Source organism: Triticum dicoccoides, chromosome 3B, assembly GCF_002162155.2.
Source record: "Triticum dicoccoides isolate Atlit2015 ecotype Zavitan chromosome 3B, WEW_v2.0, whole genome shotgun sequence".
Classification (NCBI taxonomy): Eukaryota; Viridiplantae; Streptophyta; class Magnoliopsida; order Poales; family Poaceae; genus Triticum; species Triticum dicoccoides.
The window spans coordinates 764376916-764385448 of record NC_041385.1 but is presented as its reverse complement, the minus strand read 5'-3'; the positions used below and the strand labels follow the sequence as shown (position 1 = coordinate 764385448).

General features: G+C 49.5%; 1 pseudogene; it reads right to left on the bottom strand.

Moving 5' to 3' along the window:
- Window positions 1-6706: 6706 nt before the first annotated feature.
- LOC119279952 lies at window positions 6707-7746 on the bottom strand (annotated as a pseudogene).
- Window positions 7747-8533: the final 787 nt, after the last annotated feature.

Sequence of the window (8533 nt, the reverse complement as noted above, 5' to 3'; positions counted from 1 at the left end):
GGGGGGGGGGGCGCCGCCCCCCTTCCCTTGTCCTATTCATACTAGGAAGGGGAGGGGCGCGCGGCCCCCTCCTGCCTCCTTCCCTCTTCTCCCTCGAGGCCCATGTAGGCCCAATAACCCCCCGGGGGGTTCCGGTAACCTCCCGGTACTCCGGTAAAATGCCGATTTCACCCGGAACGATTCCGATGTCCAAATATAGGCTTCCAATATATCGATCTTTATGTCTCGACCATTTCGAGACTCCTCGTTACATCCGTGATCACATCCGGGACTCCGAACAAACTTCGATACATCAAAACTTATAAACTCATAATAAAACTGTCATCGTAACGTTAAGCGCGCGGACCCTACGAGTTCGAGAACTATGTAGACATGACCTAGAACTATTCTCGGTCAATAACCAATAGCGGAACCTGGATGCCCATATTGGTTCCTACATATTCTACAAAGATCTTTATCGGTCAAACCGCATAACAACATACGTTGTTCCCTTTGTCATCGGTATGTTACTTGCCCGGCATTTGATCGTCGGTATCCAATACCTAGTTCAATCTCATTACCGGCAAGTCTCTTTACTCGTTCCGTAATGCATCATCCCGTAACCAACTCATTTGGTCACATTGCTTGCAAGGCTTATAATGATGTGCATTACCGAGAGGGCCCAGAGATACCTCTCCGACAATCGGAGTGACAAAACCTAATCTCGAAATACGCCAACTCAACATGTACCTTCGGAGACACCTGTAGTACTCCTTTATAATCACCCAGTTATGTTGTGACGTTTGGTAGCACCCAAAGTGTTCCTCTGGTAAACGGGAGTTGCATAATCTCATAGTTACAGGAACATGTATAAGTCATGAAGAGAGCAATAGCAACATACTAAACGATCAACTGCTAGGCTAACGGAATGGGTCATGTCAATCACATCATTCTCCTAATGATGTGATCCCATTAATCAAATGACAACACATGTCTATGGTTAGGAAACATAACCATCTTTGATTAATGAGCTAGTCAAGTAGAGGCATACTAGTGACTATATGTTTGTCTATGTATTCACACATGTATCATGTTTCCGGTTAATACAATTCTAGCATGAAGAATAAACATTTATCATGAAATAAGGAAATAAATAATAACTTTATTATTGCCTCTAGGGCATATTTCCTTCACTAAAGCCCCTGGTGTATTGGCCGTACCAAAGTGTACGGTTGCAGAATGTCATGACTGAACATATTTATATAAAAATAAATGAATACAATAATAGATAAGAGCTATGTATTGTTTGTTAAAAAGGGCTGCTATGAAAGCAGAACGATACAAATAGTGCGATAAGCAAGAGATGGGATTATTTGACATGTCCCCCTCCAGGGGAAAGCTGCGAGACTTTAAGTAAAACAGGTATTTAGCTCGTTATAGAGACCACCTGGACATTTGACGTGGCATGTTGTCTCCATGGCTGTTGCATCGTGTGTTCGGCGAGTGTATTGCCGGACAGGCCTTCCGAATAGTTGGGGTCCTGAAAGTATAAAAAAAGAAACGGCAAAATCGGGAACCCCTAGTGCGGTTGAGCTGCATTCTGGGCGTGCCGTGGTTGTGCCCCTCCCCTTATGCCCATGGTATTTCCAAAGCGTAATTATGTACGCGCGGTACTGGTATCGCAATCTCGCGAGGGCTGGGGTTGGGGCCGCACTGCTATGCTTGCTCGGAACGTGCCAGACGGTCTTGTTGTAGGTTACTTCGGGCACGCTTGACGTTGTCCGGACGTTTAACAGCCGGACTGGAGAATTGCCTTGAGAGGCTACTTTGTACTTCCGCCGCCAGGGCCGCCGTGTGCTCCTTTGTTCGGAGAGAGCAATCGGTGTTTCCATTGACCGTAATGACTCCGCGAGGTCCTGGCATCTTGAGCTTGAGATATGCGTAGTGCGGCACCACATTGAATTTTGCAAATGCAGTTCGTCCGAGCAGGGCGTGATAGCCACTACGGAACGGGACTATGTCAAAGATTAACTCCTCGCTTCGGAAATTATTCGGGGATCCGAAGACCACTTCGAGTGTAACTGAGCCTGTACAGCTGGCTTCTACACCTGGTATGACGCCTTTAAAGGTCATCTTTGTGGGTTAAATCCTTGAGGGATCTATACCCATTTTTCGCACTGTATCCTGATAAAGCAGGTTCAGGCTACTGCCGCCATCCATGAGTACTCTAGTGAGGTGAAATCCGTCAATGACTGGGTCCAGAAACAATGCGGCGAGTCCACCGTGAAGAATGCTAGTGGGGTAGTCCCTTCGATCAAAAGTGATCGGGCAGGAGGACCATGGGTTGAACTTTGGGGCGACTGGCTCCAACGCATAGACGTCCCTGAGCGCGCGCTTCCATTCCCTTTTGGGGATATGGGTTGCGTATATCATGTTCACCCTCCGCACTTGTGGAGGAAAGCCCTTCTGTCCTCTGTTGTTCGGCGGCCGGGGCTCCTCCTCGTCATCGCTATGCAGCCCCTTGTTTCTATGTTCGGCACTTAACTTGCCTGCCTGCTTGAACACCCAACAATCCCTGTTGGTGTGATTGGCTGGTTGTTTGGGGGTGCCGTGTATCTGGCACGAGCGGTCGAGTATCCGGTCTAAACTGGACGGGCCTTGAGTATTTCTTTTGAATGACTTTTTCTGCTGACCGGGTTTAGAGCCTCTGAATCCGGCATTAACTGCCGTATCCTCAGTATTGTCGCCGTTAATGCGGCGCTTGTGCTTGTTACGACGCGACCTGCCATTGTTGTCCTTGGTATCCGAATTACCAGGGCTCTTGGTCATGTTATTGCTACGAGCTAGCCAGTTGTCTTCTCCCGCGCAAAAGCGGGTCATGAGTGTCGTGAGGGCTGTCATAGATTTCGGCTTTTCCTGTCCTAGGTGCCGGGCAAGCCATTCGTCTCGGATGTTATGTTTGAAGGTTGCAAGGGCCTCTGCGTCCGGACAGTCGACTATTTGATTTTTCTTGGTTAGGTACCGCGTCCAGAATTGTCTGGCCGATTCATCTGGCTGCTGAATTATGTGGCTTAGGTCATCGGCGTCGGGTGGTCGCACATAAGTGCCCTGGAAGTTGTCAAGGAATGCGGATTCCAGGTCCTCCCAGCAACCAATTGACTCTGCTGGCAAGCTGTTAAGCCAATGCCGAGCTGGTCCTTTAAGCTTGAGCGGGAGGTATTTTATAGCGTGTAGATCATCACCACGGGCCATGTGGATATGAAGGAGATAATCCTCGATCCATACCGCAGGATCTGTTGTGCCATCATATGATTCGATGTTTACGGGTTTAAAACCCTCGGGGATTTAATGATCCATAACTTCATTTGTGAAGCATAGTGGGTGTGCGGCGCCCCTGTACTGGGCTATATCACGACGTAGCTCAGATGAGCTCTGTCTGTTGTGTTCGGCCTGGCCGTATTTGCCATATCTGGCGTGACGGTTATCGTCACGTGTCGTGGGGCGCCCACACGATCCGTAGATCGATCTTGTTTGCCTTTCCTTGTCCTCCAATATGTCTCGCAGGTCTGGCGCGTTTCCCCGTGCCTTGGTGCTTTTTGAGCGGCGCCGGGGTGCGGTTTGAGTTGATGGCCGGAAGGCCTCTCTGTCGCGGACACGGGGTGGCCGATCGGCCGCATCATACGCTGGTGATGTAGGTTTAGTTGCTTCCTCCTCTAGTTGGGGTAGCAGCCTGCGCTTTGGGTAGCTTTTGGAGGGGCGTTCGAGTTTACACTCTTCGGCCGCTAGGACTCCAGTCCATCTGTCGGCTAGCAAATCTTGGTCGGCTCTAAGCTGCTGCTGTTTTTCTTGAGGCTGCTTGCCATGGCCATAAGCCTGCGTTTGAAACGCTCTTGTTCGATGGGATCCTCTGGCACGACAAATTCGTCGTCGTCGAGGCTTGCCACGTCTTCGGAGGGAGGCATGTAATTGTCGTCCTCAACCTCTCTGTCTGCCGCTCTCTCATGAGGGATGGCTTCTCCATCGCTGAATCCTGCTGGATGGAGTTGTCTTCGGCACTGTCCGGGGTGTTATTGTCTCCGGTGCCGAACTCGCCATTTTTGCTTTGGTGGGATTTAGAGCGGCGCCGCTGACGCCGGCGCTTAGGCTGTTTCTTGGAGGGGTCATCCTCCGTTTTTCCATCGCCATCCCCTTCTTTTGGGGTGTCCACCATGTATATGTCATATGACGAGGTGGCTTTACAGTGCCCTATAGGCGTTGGTTCTTGGTCGTTTCCTTCATCGGCGTCCATACCGTCGATGTCTTCGGAGTCGAAGTCGAGCATGTCGGTTAAATCATCGATAGTGGCTACAAAGTGGGAGGTGGGTGGGTTTCGAATTTCTTCGTCGTCCGCATCCCAACCTTGCTGACCATAATCCGGCCAGGGCTCTCCTGATAAAGAGAGAGACTTTAGTGAATTTAGGATGTCGCCAAAGGGCGAGTGCTAAAAGATGTCCGCGGCAGTGAACTCCATGATCGGAGCCCAATTGGGTTCGATCGGAAGGGGTGCAGAAGATTCGGAGTTTGGAAAGGAGTCCGGCACCTTGGAGTCACAAGCTTCACAAAGGACAAGGCTGGTATTCGGCTCAATCACCGTAGAGATTGCAGCCCCGAGGCGGCGTCCAACCATCCGTCCCCGATTGGCGCGGTCGGCTCCGAGTTAAGGGTCGGAGCGGACACCTGAGCTGTGCTCTGGACGCTGTCCGGCGGCAGAGCTAGATCATGCCCATCGTGACAGTGCGACACGCTCGGCAGTGGCTCGAATCCGTCGAAGATCAAGTCCCCGCGGATGTTAGCCGTGTAGTTCAAATTTCCAAACCTGACCTGATGGCCAGGGGCGTAGCTTTCGATCTGCTCCAGATGGCCAAGCGAATTGGCCCGCAGTGCAAAGCCGCCGAACACGAAAATCTGTCCGGGGAGAAAAGTCTCACCCTGGACCGTGTCGTGGTTGATGATCGAAGAAGCCATCGGGCCTAAAGGTGACGACACAGAGGAACTCTCAATGAAAGCACCAATGTTGGTGTCAAAACCGGCGGATCTCGGGTAGGGGGTCCCGAACTGTGTGTCTAGGCGGATGGTAACAGGAGACAAGGGACACGATGTTTTTACCCAGGTTTGGGCCCTCTCGATGGAGGTAAAACCCTACCCCTGCTTGATTAATATTGATGATATGGGTAGTACGAGAGTTGATCTACCACGAGATCAGAGAGGCTAAACCCTAGAAGCTAGCCTATGGTATGATTGTTCTGCCGTCCTACGGACTAAAACCCTCCGGTTTATATAGACACCGGAGAGGGCTAGGGTTACATAGAGTCGGATAAGATGGGAGGAGATCTACATATCGTATCGCCAAGCTTGCCTTCCACGCCAAGGAAAGTCCTATCCAGACACGGGACGAAGTCTTCAATCTTGTATCTTCATAGTCCGGGAGTCCGGCCAAAGGTCATAGTCCGGCCATCCGGACACCCCCTAAACCAGGACTCCCTCAGTAGTCCTTTCGATAAGTAAGAGTGTCGAACCCAACGAGGAGCAGAAGGAAATGATAAGCGGTTTTCAGCAAGGTATTCTCTGCAAGTACTGAAATAAGTTGTAACAGATAGTTTTGTGATAAGATAAATTGTAACAAGCAACAAGTAACAAAAGTAAATAAAGTGCAGCAAGGTGGCCCAATCCTTTTTGTAGCAAAGGACAAGCCTGGACAAACTCTTATAATAGGAAAAGCGCTCCCGAGGACACATGGGAATATCGTCAAGCTAGTTTTCATCACGCTCATATGATTCGCGTTCGGTACTTTGATAATTTGATATGTGGGTGGACCGGTGCTTGGGTACTGCCCTTACTTGGACAAGCATCCCACTTATGATTAACCTCTATTGCAAGCATCCGCAACTACAACAAAAGTATTAAGGTAAACCTAACCATAGCATGAAACATGTGGATCCAAATCAGCCCCTTATGAAGCAACACATAAACTAGGGTTTAAGCTTCTGTCACTCTAGCAACCCATCATCTACTTATTACTTCCCAATGCCTTCTTCTAGGCCCAAATAATGGTGAAGTGTTATGTAGTCGACGTTCACATAACACCACTAGAGGTTAGACAACATACATCTTATCAAAATATCGAACGAATGCCAAATTTACATGACTACTAATAGCAGGACTTCTCCCTTGTCCTCAGGAACAAACGTAACTACTCACAAAGCATATTCATGTTCATAATCAGAGGGGTAATAATGTGCATATAGGATCTGAACATATGATCTTCCACCAAATAAACCAACCCTTGTGAGCAGGGTGTGGGCCCCCTGGCCTTCATCTTTGGCGATGATTTTTCTTTATTTAATATAAGGTGTTCCGTGGTGTTTTTGGACTTCTGGAGTTGCGCAGAATAGTCCTTCCATATTTGCTCCTTTTCCAGCCCAGAATTCCAGCTGCCAGCATTCTCCCTCTTCATGTAAACCTTGCAAAATAAGAGAGAATAACCATAAGTATTGTGACATAACGTGAAATAACAGCCCATAATGCAATAAATATTGACATAAAAGCATGATGCAAAATGGACGTATCACACCCAGGTAGATCGATCAAGCAAGATGAATAATATAACTAGAGTGGCAATGAACTAATAAATCAGCATCCATCCATGCATGCAATGGATCAATGGATAGTCCTACTCGGACTGATTAAGTCACTCGGATTCGGACTCGGACTCGGTATGGATCTTGTCTCCTTCTCCTCTGTACGGAAAGCCCATGTTCGGCCCGGCCACCTGCTGCACCATCTCTACCCCCGCGGCTATTCCCGCGGGCAGCAGCATCTCCATCCCGGCGGAGAACTCCGACATCGGAGGCATCACCATAAACATCTGCTGCATCTCTGCCTCCGTGGCGAACTCTAGCTGCGGCGACATCACTGTAACCATCTGCTCCATCTCCATCCCGGCGTCAAATCTGGATGGCGGAGGAGTCGACATAAGAATCTGCTGCATATCCATCTCGTAGGCCGAACCCAGTGGCGGAGGCATCTCCATTGGCATATGGTGCATATCCATTCCGGTAGCGAACTCCTGCACCGGAGGCATCGCCATATGCATCTGTTGCATCTCCATCCCAGTGTTGGCGCTGCTGCTGCTACCAAACTCAAAGGTACTGCCACCGAAGAGCGGCTGTAGCGGAGGCGCGGGCGCCTGGAGCTTGTGATGGATGTTCTGCTCATCCAGGAGCGCCTAGTTTGTGCGTTCCAAGATGGCAGCCTGCACCACCATTAGCTTCGCGGCGAAGGCTATCATATCTATCTCCCCCATGTCGCATAGTTTAGGGTTGAGCCACATCGCAATCTGGTCCCCCGCAGCACGCTCCTTTGCCATGGCCTCCTGCACGCACTCTTTGCGTCCCTTCACCTCCTTCAACAACATGCGCAACTCGCCATGCTGAAGGTGCAACTTCTTCATCTCGTTATCATTAGCGATGCTCAGGACTTCTGCATCGCCCCTGCCAGGAAGCGGTCAATGATGGCCTCGTTGGAGGGGTGGCCAAAGGAGAAGGCCTTGCCACCGGGTAAGAAGGCGACGACGGCTACCTCAACGCCGCACATCACCACCATCTCGGTGGCTTTGATAAACAGACCTTGCCGCCGCTTGGAGAAGCACACCCGTCGGGCGCTCTCCTTCTCAATCCGCCGGATGGCGATCTTCTGCCGCCCATTACCACCCTTCTGCTTCGGCGCCATTGCTCCTTTGTTGGCTGGCTCAGGGAAAGGAAGATGAGAGGAGGTAGATTTGTGCCTGTCTACGTCTCAGGGTCATGTGTGCGTATATTGAATCCGTGAGAAGAGGATGAGGATTGAGGAACGCTCGTCTGGGATGGCCTGGGCATTAGAACAATTGATAACTCATGATTGGAAACGAGGTATTATTCGGTATTCTCTGTCCCTTAGCTGCCACGCGTATACGCATAATTCGGCCAGTATCCTCTAGTATTTAAAATAAGAATTTTTTATGGCTATGTTTCATTCCACTGCGTGTTTTTTTTTTGAGGGACCACCGCATGTTTTTATTCGGTAAGGATTAAAAATTAGCGCCAAGAGATCTTTCTTGATCATGTTTGTTTTAGTAGGAAACGAATCGATGTTGGCCCACAAAAAAGATGACGTTTGTCGCACGCTGGCACATTCGCTACACTTGTGATCTCGAGGCGGCGAAGACCATGACTCTCCGATGGTGTGCTCCTCCTCCACCATGACACCACACATTTGGTTCTCTTCAGCGACCTAGATATACGACAGACGCTCAATTCCTTCGTGAGGGTGATTGTTGGCCGCTTTGACATTCTCCTTTTTTCCTCGGAAACTCCTTTTTTTGAACAAGACAACCTTGGCAACTCATACATGCATGCTTTCCTCAGAAAACAAAAAAAAAGCATATGTAAGAAAATTGCATCTAGTTTTTTTGGTCCTTACAATACTAATATATGTTGTCGTGGGATAGGACATATAGCACCTCTCTTGGTTGCATGTG